Raw genomic sequence first — 12,247 nt, 5'->3', positions numbered from 1 at the left:
AAATGTCCTAATTCTCACCCTAATTTTATCAGATCTTTAAAAGCCAAAAGATAGTTTACAGGTGAAAATAATAAAAAGGAATTTAAAGATTGTATTAGTTACTCTTGGGTATTTTTAGTATAGTAAGAAAACCTTTTCATAAAGTGCTTTTCTCTGGATGTGATTTTAAACTTGATGAACCAGAGAATGTAATGTATATTTTCATATTCTTAAAGTGTGTCATAATTGAATTTGGACTTGTGAATTTTATTTTTTTTTTTGGCTAGGAGGAATCATTTGTCAATACTGTATCTCGCTTGAACGTCAAGCCCTACAGAGCCTACAAGGTAATTGTTTATACAACTGCTTTCTGTTTCCTGTGGTGTTCAGTTTGGCTTTGACTCATTTTCTGAAGACTCCTGTAATTTATGAAGGTGCCAGTGCTAAGCCACTAAAATGTTTGGCAGAAATGTTACAAGTAGCTTTTACAGAAACTGTTGCTTACAGCTTTGCCATCCATGGTGAGCTGGATGAGATTGCCAGTGGGTGTGCATAAAACAAAGACGTGCTATATTTTCAAAATGGACTTCTTGCATTTGTGTCCTAAGAAGGGGCAGTGCCAGTCCCAGCTGAAAGGTAAAATCTGCTGAATATTGTGTGGGTTTGTGTGTGGTCATTCAGAAAGTTGTTTCTCACCCCTCAGCATCCCAGCCTTTCAGCTGGTTTTCTTCCTGGGCTGTGTGAGGCATCCCGTGTCCTGCAGTGCTGACACAGGCTCTCCTGCCCAGGAAGGTGGCTTTGGTCAGTGCAAATGGCTTGATCAAGCAAAGCCATGACCATCTCATGGAAATCACAGTCCTGGCTCACTTTGCCAAGCTGATAAAAGCTGTTTCTGCTGTTGTAGTTGTGGGAGATGCTGCAGCTCTAAACATCAGCCTGCTCATCTCAAAGCCCATTTGGAAGCACAGCTAATGAGGTCTCCATGGGTGTGGACAGCAGCTGAACCAAATAGACTGCTGAGGTTCATATTTCATGGTCAAGTTACAAAGCTCTCCCCTGTGCTGGGTGCAGAAAAGGATATTGTGGTTAGGGAGTTGGGGTGCAGTCTGCAGAGCTGGAACCTCCTCATGGAGACCAACAACATCCAGCCTTCAGCCAGTGCTGCTTGCCCTCATTTACTGGAGGAACGATGAGATTTGAGCAATACCACATTTATGTTGGGTTGCCTCTTAAATAATGTCTCCCAGCACCTGGCAAAAGGTAAATTTCAAGGACTGGAGTTAATTTTAATTCCAAGTGTCCCAGCCTTTGCTGGGTGGCTGTTACTAGTAAGTGAAATGGTACCAGACTGGACTGGACTTGGTTGTGTGTAATGCACACAATTTGTGGCTGAGTTGAGAAATACTGGGAAGATTTCAAGTCTCTTTCTTAATGCAGTAAGAGCCTTGAAACTTTCTGAGGAATCAGTGCTTTGCTACTGCACACCAAGCAGGTGGTCTTCACTTACTGCACATTGATAGCATTGCAAACAAAATCTTTCAGGGTAACCCCACAGTGCTAACTGACCTGCTGCATGTTGTTAGCTTTTCCTGAAGGAAAGGTGGATTATTTAGACAAACTTAACTTTTTTAACCCTAGACAGGTTTAATTTTTCCTTTCCAAAGTGGAGTGCACTTCTCTGGTAACATATTTGGCTACCACAACTTCTCTGACCGGGTGCCTCCTAAGCTACAGTGACTGGTTGTATGAGTTTGTGTGAATACTCTGAGTCCCTCTTTGTCTCCTTTTGTTCTCTCTATGTAGGACAGAGATGCTTTTGAGCTCATGAGAGAGGCATAAATAAATACAACATAAATATGGTTCATAAAATTATTGCTTCTTGGGAATAGTTGTCTTTAAAAGGAATATAGAAATCCATGAGCTTGTACAGATACCTCAGAGATAAAATTAATGTAAAATCAATTTATTACCACTCATGCTTCTAGTGTCTTACCTTGTGGAAACTAGAGGTCTATGACAGTTGCCTTTAAATCTGTCAAAGATTAAGCATTTTACTTCTGAACTCTCATTTTTTGATGGAAGAAAGAAATTTTCTGTGAAAGATACTCAGATCAGGAAATGAAACACATCTGAAAGCTGAGGGTTTTCTCTCTCTTCTCTGTTTGTTATTGCAAATTCTGTTTGCAATAAAAGTGTGTTGATGACTGAAGCATGTCTGATGGACCTACATAATCTGGACTCTTACAGAGGAAATCAGAACCTGTGAACAGATATTATCAGGACATGTAATCCTCCATCAGCATTAGACAGCAACACAGTGCCATTTGAGGGCAACTGTAGGTCCAGAGCACTATAATTTCAGTTAAAAGCTGGGAACCTTGGAGCTGAGGAAAAAAAAAAGTTTTATTTGGGTTCTAGGGTCTTTCATAAATCAGGATGTGCCACTCTGATGCATAGTGCAGTCCAGAGGCAGCTGTCTGGCTGTGAGCAAGGCTGGAAGGTGGGACAGGATCCTCTCTCAACCAGCTGTGTGGTGCTGAAACAGTGTCAATGTTTAGCCTGGCAGATTTTGGGCTGTGTAGAAAAACCAAATGACCCTCCATGGGTCACTTGATGGGTGTGGTTTGGAGCACCTTCAGATGGAGGTGGAGAGGGGAGGTGTGAGAGGTGATAAAGGAGATTGCTGAACCAAGGACTTGTTCAGACAGGCAGGAACCACATCTGCAGGCGCTGCACGCACACACAGCTCTGGTGTTTCACTGAGAGGTTCCTCCCTGAGGTTCCTGTGGCTTTCAAAGGCAGAATAGAGAGGTTATAGCCAATGTCAGTTTTAGGAAGCTTAATTATTCATTTAAATTGCATCAAAAGGATAAGAATGTGCAAGTTGAGTGGTCATGAGTCAAGTGTCCAAGGCCAGGTGGTCCTGTCTCCTGGGGGCTGGCAGAAATATGTGTTGTACAGTCATTTTTTAGAAGCACAGGAGTGGCTTCTAACACAGATACACTGTGGTGGAGGGGTGAGGGATGCGTGAGGGGTGAAGAGCAGGGTGGAGTCTCTTGGGTAGGTCTCTACAGCAGGACAGCAGAGCTGTTGGCAGTCATCCCCTCATCCCCTGTGGCTTAGGTCTTGCAGAGAATGTGCTGGACTGGTTTGCTCCATGTTCGTGGTGGCTGTGATTGGGCATCACACTGCTCTGCCCATGTTCAGTGTCTCTGCTCTGGACTGTCTGGCCTGGTGTTGGCCTGGCAGAGGTGCAAGGCCACTGGCTGAAGGACAGTGTGTGAGCCAGGTGCCAGCTGGAGAGGGCTTGGTGGCATGGGAGCACTGCCAGGGGCCTGGAAATGGCCCTGACCAGAAAGGCAGTGAGAAGGGATGAAGTGCTGCTTCCATCAGAGAGACTTTGCACAGGATACATGGTTTGGTGCTGACAGCTTGCCTGTGGTGGAAATTACTGTTCTGCTTTCAGTTTCCTTTTTGGCTGTTTTGCACCAAGCACCCAGGGACTGGGGTTTGTAGGTATTTGGAATCAACAGGGATCCATACAAACACCAGCCTCTGGCTTCTTCTTTTTGCCTGTGTGGGTTTTGAGGATTGGGTGTGGGGCTTTTTTGTTTGTTAATGGACTTTTTTTAGGTTGAATTTGTTGGGGGGCTTTTGTTTGCTCCTTTTTGGTTTGTTTGTTATTAGAAGTTCCCTGTTGTCTTCATCATTTCACTTTCTTTGAGTTGGCAGAAGCATTTTCCATCAGTGTTGATGTTAATGGGCTCCACCATGCTGGCTGGTGTGAGCCTCAGGATAGCCCTGCCCCTATCAGTGGTAGCTTCTGCACGTCTGCAGGTTTCTTTGGCTGAGATGTCAGGCTTTCCCTCTGCTTCCTTTAGGCTGCTCTTCCAGATGGCTGGCTCTCCTGCAGGAGTGAGCACCCCCAGGCAAGGGCACTCAGCTGCAGCTCCTCAGCCTGAAAGGGTCATAAATACATGAAATTTGTGCTTTTCATTATACTGAGCGTAGCAGGAGGAGCCGCCTTGTCAGCAAGCTCCCATGGGGAGGATCTGCACTAAAAGGTTTGTATAACAGCAGGGGGGTGAAAAAACCCCCTTAGAGAGCAATGTCCATGAGCTGAATGTTGGTGACTTGGAGTCAGGGATCTCGGAGGTCATCCGTGGGTCTGCCTGCAGCTCGCTAGCTTGTCTTTGCCTCTCTGGTTTTGCTGTTTGTCTGGCCATGCTGCTGAACTTGGGCGCCTGTGGATCTCATGAGGGCTCCTAGGAGCACTGGCAGCTTGCCCCTTGTCCCAAAATAACTTATCCATCTCCTTGTTTTCCAGCATGAGATCTGTTTTCAAGGAGCATGGTGGGAAGGCAGCATTTTTGAGGAGGTGAGGCTGGGTGGGACTTCAGCCCCCAGGCCATCAGTGAGCTGGGAGGGGAGAGATGTGCTGTCCCCTCAGCAGGGGCTGTGCTGCTGCTGCCTGGTGCTGCCCAAGGTTTCCTGGTGAGGAAGGGCACGTGGGAGGAAGGAAGGAGCGTAGGAGTCAAGCTTGGCCACCTTCACTAAGGGTTCTGTCTCTGTGGGAGAGCAGTGGGCAGCAGTTCCTACTGTGCTGCTTCCTGCATGGTGCAGTTAACATAACCAACCCTTCTCGGGCATAATGCAGAGGAATTTCAGAACTGCCCCATCACAGGAGTTAAGCCTGTTTATTTAGGCAGGTCCTGTAAAAGTGGAGGGATTCAAATATTCCTGTGGCAGGTTGGCATCTGAGCGTGGTGGGGGACTGAACCAGGAACTGCACTGACTGCAAAAATAGGCTTGTGTTGCAGGAATGACTAAGACCATTACAGAGCTGCATGAATGATTAATTTACCCTGCTTTTGTTTCACGTTTGATCCTGGGTCCTCTGGAAAGAAAAAAAAAAAGGTGATTTTGGAAGATGTTTTTAGAATAACAAACAAGTCAGTTGTAACAACAGCCTTACTACACTACAGATGTGCACCAGCACCACTCCAAGAGGAAGAGAATAAAAAATCACTTGCTAACATTTTTCTGTAGCGTGAATATTTGAAATTTGTAGACAAATAATCACCAAATACTTTGCAATCAGAACATTTATTCACAGTTCAGGAGAACAGCATTATTAATCTTCAAATAGCATACAGAGTGATATAGTAGTAGTGCTTTCTTAATAGCTTTCTTTTAAGCTCAATATAGAAGGAATTTGTTTTGTTATTAAAATTACTCCACATATTTGAGACAGACTTCAGCTGAACAACTGCCTAATATGTGCTAGACACATATTGATTTTTTTGTCTTAGCCCAACGTTTCCCCTGGGCATCATATTATTTATTCATAAAGCAGAAATGATGTCTGACAGGCAGTTAGAGGGATGTAGAGCTGTAGGCCAGAAACAATGTGAAAAGCTTTGCAAGGACCTCAAGAAATCAATGTGCTGATGCTAAAGAGCAGCCTTTTAATTCTGAGCACACATTCTTGCAATCATTTAGTGTGGAGCAGGAAATTTAAATAACAAATAGTTACTATTAAAACTGCAGGCCTAAATTTTCATTCATCTTTATTCCAATTATCCGAGCCAAGGTGGAAGCAGGCACTGAAGGCAGCTAGCCAAGCTCAGCCACCTCTTAGCCATAACACAGGCTTGCTGCTCTGGCCCTGATTTGCACATTTGTATGGAAATTTCTGCTGGAAGGAAGATATTTCTATCAATAAAGATTTAGAACCCAAACATTGTTCAGAGAGCCAAGACATTCCTAAAATGTGCATGATTCATCACCACTTACTCTGATTGAGCGTTAGACTGATGTCTGTACAGCAGAGTAAAATAATAAATAGCTGGTATTTTTAGAATGCAATTTGAAATATTTTGATGAGTTAGTCATTGTGATAGACCTGTTTGAAAAAAAAATCAGGCCAAATGAGATTTGTTCTGGTTTTGTTCATTCAAAACTATACCACAGCATACTATCAAGCACTATTTGCTGGTGGAAGTTATATTTCCAATAATGTTTTTTCTACTGAAAAAAAAAAATCTAACTATCAGGTAATCTTAGGAAAATGTTAATCTGACCTTATGCTTCTTTCAATAAGATAAATAACTACTGAAGTATTAGATTTGAAATGCAATGAACATCTAAACATCTGGTCCAATCAGGCCACTATGGAATTTGTTTCTTGTTCTTTAAAGCACAGATAATGCAGTCGAAAAATAGCATGTCATCATGTAATTAAATATTTCATCTTAATGTATAAGCACAAGGGAGCTGAACTAAATTTGTTCTGGCATTTCTTGACTTTCTAGGATTTGACTTTGAACCTTTTTCTTCTTTGATATATATTGAATTGGGAATTTCAAAATTTGCTTTGCATATTTTGAGGAGGGAGGGGAAATGTAGGAAAATAATTCATTTCTACTCTATAGACATGAAAATTGTCTTTCTTGTGGTTAATAAGAAGGTTGTGTTACAGTGGAACCAAGACACACATTAACCTTGTGAAGATAAGAAGTTCACATGCACTCCTTAAACTGGCCTGCAGAACATCTTATAGTTGTTTTCCCTGAGGAAAGCTTTGACCTCTTCAATCATGAAGAATCACAATAAATCCAATTTTAAATCACTCAACTGGGACAGCATAATCTGAGTCCATCCACAACAAGTAAGACTGTCTGAAACATGCACACTTGTGTATTTTTCCCCAGGAAATGGTATGGTTTTGACAAGAAGGGAAAAGCAGTATCTGCTAGGAAATCAAATGTATGAACTTTCACGTGTAGTGTTCTGACATATGATGGCATTGGGACAGCATTGCAGTGTTTGACTCTGCCTGTCTCTCATGGATTTGAAAACCTCATTTCAGTTGACTCAATCTGAAGAAAGTGTAGCAAAGCCAGCATTTTTCTGGGCTATTGTGCACATTGCAATGGGCATATTTTTAATGCTTGCTATCTGATGAGGACATAAAATACCTAATTTCACCCAAATGGATGGATTTTTATTTGCTCTTGCCAGTACTTTTGAATGCAGCCAATAACTTGTGAGACTTGCTGTGTATTTGCAAGTAGGTTTTAAATTACAGATTTACAGCATAGCATTACAGGTGACAACGTTGTGTAGTGACTTTTAAATGTCACTTTTCCAAACTGGTAAACTACAGCTGTAATAATAATTCTTTTAATCTATTTGGATAGCTGATAGCCAGTCAGTTAATGAGGTTTGTTCATCAAAAGCTCATCTGAATTTCTCTGCCTCTCTGAAGTCTTTTCTTGATTTTGCCCTGTCCTTATTGTTGTCAGGAACATAACTCCTGGCTTTTGACAGCAGGGGAGTACCCAGCCCAGATAAGGCACTAAATGAATGAATACACACATTTTCTGCTTCACCAGCTTGGAGAGCTCTTCAGGACACTCAGACAGAGGATTTGTGCACCAGAGCTGTTTGCCCAAGATCCAGCAGGGAAGTGGCCGCTCTTAGGACATGGTTCTTTAAGATGCTTTGCAGGCTTATTTTATTGCATGGTGACTTGTGTTCTCATAAAAACTTTACAGGATGCAGTAGTCTGAGTGTAAGGACCCAGTTGTGGGGTGGAGTTCAGTTTCAGGCTGACACACACACACACACTGAGTTCCTCTCTGAGCAGCTGTGTGTCTGTGTGAGCAGAGCGTCTGCCTTGGAGTCAGTGGGAACGTCCTCCCTGTGTCCAGCAGAGCCTGGAAAGCACTGCTGGTCTCCCTGAGCCAGGCTGTGCTTGGTGGAATCCTTCACAAAGGGTGAAAGACTGGGCTGGACCCAGCATTGGTGTTAGCAGGGTGCTGGGACCCCAACTGGTGTGCTTTTCCAATCCATTTGTGACAGTGATACACAGCTAGCTGCTATGTTGCCTCCTGGCTTTTTTTCTGGTGCTGATTGCTAGTTTTTAAAGGACATGGTGAAGAGCACTACACAAAATAATCAAAGATAGTCCGTGTTTTTAACAGGCCTTTTGTTGTTAAGGTTTGTATGAATACAGTGCAGCACAGCAGAAAGGATTTTCTAAACTTTGTGATATTGTTGTGTTCCTAAAATTGCTTTCTTCTGAGGCTTTGCTGGAACTTTTGATGAAAGGTAGTTCAGCTGTAAACCACTCTTTAAAAGGCCTTGTATGGGAAGATGATGTCTGCTGCCATTTTCTATCTTTTACCTTCGTGTTTCAGTAATTTACCTAATGTGACAATAATTTACCAAATGTCAACATATCTCTGGTACAGCACCTAGCCTTACCAAACAAACAGGTGTTTTCAGAGGCTTGCTAAGAGGATGGCAAACACCAGTCCATCTCATGGATAAAAGGCTGCACTTCTATTGAGAGTACCATCTGCTGAGAGGCAAATGTGTTTTAAGACCAAGGTTTGTTGCTGAGCTCAAATGGGCCCCTTGGCCACTGCTCTTTCAACTTGGGAAGTGGCTGAGCTAAGGAGGTGACAGAAAAAGTCCTACCTTCAATATTTTCTAACAGAATTAAATAGCAAGTACATTTGCAAATCAGTTTATAAAAGATCAAATTAGTTATGGAATGCAGAAGTTTCCAGCTATTGCATACAGATATTTTAGGAGTCATTAGAAGATAGTAACTCCTTGTAACAACCAACATAGTTAAACATGTTTGGGAGCCAGCCCTAGGGATGCCTGTGGCCATGGAGCAATGCCATCCTTCAGTCCAGCATGGTCCACATATAGCTTATGTAACTTTTACCTTGTTCAAACCTGCTGTTAAAAGAAATTTGTTTTCTTGTGAATGTTTCTGTAATGTTCATATGTTTCTCTCATAGTAATGGTAGAAAGAAGCAGTCTGATTTCATATCCAAAGCTCTTCTGGCCACACAATCCTCCAGTTCATTTGCAATATCAGCTTTGTCACTGACCTGCTGTGTATTCAAAACAGCATCTGCAGGCTTTATTCACTGCTACACTGAAGTTAAGGATGAGCTGTGGACAGACATCAACACACTTAACCTCATTTTCTCCTTTTAAATCCCTTCTTAAGAGTCTCTTCTTCCATAATCCCTGGAAAAAAAAAAAAGAAGAGAGAGAGAGAGAAGTAGGTTAGTGAGGTGTTATAGCCACTGCCTCTTGTTTTGACTGATGTGGTCTCTTTGTTTTCTCCTACTTCCTTGTCAACAATCCATATCCTCTTACTGGACCTTTTGTTTTAATGTTTAAATGTGGCTTTCCAGGCAAGAATTATCTTTTTTTATTCTCACTGAGCACAGCTCTCAGTGTGCTTCTACCCTGCCTGGGACTGCTAGATGAGGTCCCCAGTGCAAGGGCCACTAAGCTGATGAGGGAGATGAAGCACCTTTCCTGGGAGGAGAAGCTGAGACAATTGGGATTGTTCAGCCTGGAAAAGAGAAGGCTTCAGGGTGACTTCATTGTGGCCTTCCAGTACCTAAAGTGACCCTGCAAAAATGATGCAGAGGGATTTTTTTTTACAAGAGCATGTAGTGGCAGGACAAAGGGGAATGGCTGCAAACTGGAAAAGAGTAGGTTTACATTAGATATCAAGAAAAAATTCTTTACTGTGAGGGTGAGACACTGAAACAGGTTGTCCAGAGAAGGATGCCCCATCCCTGGAAGTGTCCAAAGCCATTTTGGATGAGGCTCTGAGCAGCCTGGTGGAGTGAAAGTTGACCCGGCCCATTGCAGAGGGTTGGAACTAGATAATCTTCCCTTCCAACCCAAGCCATTCTGTCATTCCATGATTCCATGTAACCATAACACAGTGAAGAGAATGTAACTGTGATGGCTCAGTGCTTCACAACTGTCACAAACTTTTTAATAGCACCATATGTGGAAAACAAATATCACATGGTGATAAAAGGTGAAAAAAGAGGCATATGTCCTTAATAAGGGATGTTCTTAAAGATTTCTAATAATTATGAAATATCTAAGCTGAAATAGAAATCTCTTTTTTTAGCAACAGAAGGGCTTGTGGCATTCCTTAATATTTCAGATCACTTGGAGCTTCCATGTACAGATGTATGTTCAGCACTGCTGCACATCAGAAGCTTGGGAAATGGAGGTTTGAGTATGAATGGGACTTAGTGTTTTCCCAGGCATCCATAGGAGCTCTTTGCCAGAACCTATGTTCAAGTTTAATCCTCACACTTTCCCAGGTCTCCTGTGGTGATGACTTTTTGCCTTACAGATTATGGAAGAAAGGGAGCACAATCCTATGGGCTGGCAATACTCAGAAAATTAGTAATACAGAGCCTTCCCCTGCACCACTGTGTAGACCAGCAGCTTTCCTGTGAGGGCAGGGTGTGTGCCTGGCTCTGAGGCAGCACTGCAGGCATCAGGAGCTGTGTTTTCAGGGCAGTGTGGGCTTTGACATATTCAAGCACATGTTTGGCAGAGTCATGGGCTCTGTGTATTATCCCACCTCTTGGGAGAGCATCAGCCTGTACAGATTTTGGTGATTTTGCTCTGGAATCACAAAAAGTTCCTCCTCACCTGCAGCATTTACAGAGGATTTTACACCAGTGATATTGAAATATAAGTAGAAATATGTAAATACATTATTTTTTTTTACATAAAAAACCTTACCGCTGTTACTACTCGGTGATTTTCTTAAACATTTAGTTAAATTTTTGTATCTTTTTTTATTTCAATAAGGATTATGTTAATTGAAATAGTATATTTAGTCAGCAAGTATTTATTGAGGTTATAATAGCCTTCCTGTGTACTCTGTGGTGTGCTGTTAAAAGCATTTGCTTCCTTTTATTGAAATGTAAGGCCTACACACAATACATGCCAGTGTAGGGTAGGATAAAGTTTTGGCTGCCATTTGGGATAATATTGTAATTGCCATTGAATCAATTTTTTAATGCCTCTGTTAGTAAATCTGGGACTTGTGCTTCTATTATACAGGGCTTCCTTCCTGAAATCATCTTAAATCTCAATATGTGGCTTTTTTTATGTATATACAAGCATCATGATACAAGTACACTCAGGAGAAACTAGATTTCCTTCCCAGTGGTGTAAATCCTCTTTGTGATATCTCTGAGTGAGGTTTTATTCACTGTCAGTGAAGCAGGTACTGTTGGAAGCTTGTGTCTTTGGCATGGAGAATATCTCCATTTTTCATGGCAGACCAGAGGAATGCATCCATGGTGAGTGTCTGCTAAGGAAGGCAGGAGCCTTCCTTGAAATGGAAAACGCAAACCCCCTCTCTCCAAATTATTATAATTTTTATATTAAGGGGCTCTGAGGCAAAGATATGGGAATAGGAATAACAGTTCTTTATTAAGAAAATTAAAAATACAAATGCAATAGTACAAAAAAAGAAGACAAATCACAGTCAGAGTATGACCTGACACCCTGTCCCTGTGGGTCAGGGTGTTGATAGCCATCCCATTAAATGGTGGCTGCAGCCCTCCTGCAGTGTCAGGTGTGGTTCTGTTGGAGCTGTGATCCTGTAGAAGGGGGCAGTTCTCCTCTGAAGGTCCAGGGGTGGTGTAGATGGGTCTGGTCTTCCTCTGGGAATCCAGTGGAGGAGACAGCTGCTCCTCTGGGAATCCAGTGGGAAAAGGCTGTTGCTGTTGTGGTGTTCCAATTCTCAGATTATATCCAGGTAGGAATGCTTGGCTCCTCCCCCTGGGCAGAGCATCTCACAGTGGGATGATGTAATTTCATCAGTCATGCAGTGACTCAACGGCCCATTCACAGAAGAGTTCTCCCCAGAGGGAGAATTGGTTGTGGAAGAGATAAAATAAACTGCGCCATTAACAGAAGATGACTGCCCCACCTCTAACTGATGGGAAATAGAATGCACACCCCCAGCCACACCTTTCAACCTAAGACAGTGAGTTATCACATTTGATGATGGTAGATTGAGGTTGCTGGCTAATGCTGCCAGGAAAGCTGTTGAATGAGAGGAGTGCATAAACATTATTTTTCTGTCTTTATGGGGTGTTTGTCAGTATGTGCACCCATACTGCATTTCTAATTGGTGCTTGAACAAGCATGGAACGGGCTACGCTATGATGCTTTGTACAGGTGTGAAAGGGGCTGTAGAATGAAAAGTTAAAGTACACAAAGCTCAGTCTTTAAAAATGGATTAAATAATACATTTCTTCCTTTTGAGGAAGAAATAAAATTGATCTGGAAATGGAAATAATTTCAACCCACAAAATAAGAAGAGGTCAAGCTTTGCCAAACTGAATTAAAACATATTTGAAAGGAAGATCTCTAAAATGCAACAAATTTCATTTATTTTTGT

The 12,247-nt window shown here is 42.3% G+C and overlaps 1 protein-coding gene across 1 annotated transcript in view; it reads left to right on the top strand.

The window, feature by feature from the left end:
- The first annotated feature begins 313 nt into the window (after positions 1-313).
- Positions 314-12,247, top strand: part of PAG1 (phosphoprotein membrane anchor with glycosphingolipid microdomains 1) — an 80,564-nt gene continuing 68,630 nt past the window's right edge. The window contains exon 1 of the mRNA XM_058814709.1: positions 314-326. The gene's annotated coding sequence lies outside the window, so the exon portion shown is untranslated. The remainder of the gene's footprint in view (positions 327-12,247) is intronic.

The sequence above is a fragment of the Ammospiza caudacuta genome, chromosome 1 (genome assembly GCF_027887145.1).
Source record: "Ammospiza caudacuta isolate bAmmCau1 chromosome 1, bAmmCau1.pri, whole genome shotgun sequence".
In the NCBI taxonomy this organism is placed as follows: Eukaryota; Metazoa; Chordata; class Aves; order Passeriformes; family Passerellidae; genus Ammospiza; species Ammospiza caudacuta.
The sequence above is the reverse complement of the archived record's forward strand: the minus strand, read 5'-3'. Positions and strand labels throughout refer to the sequence as shown.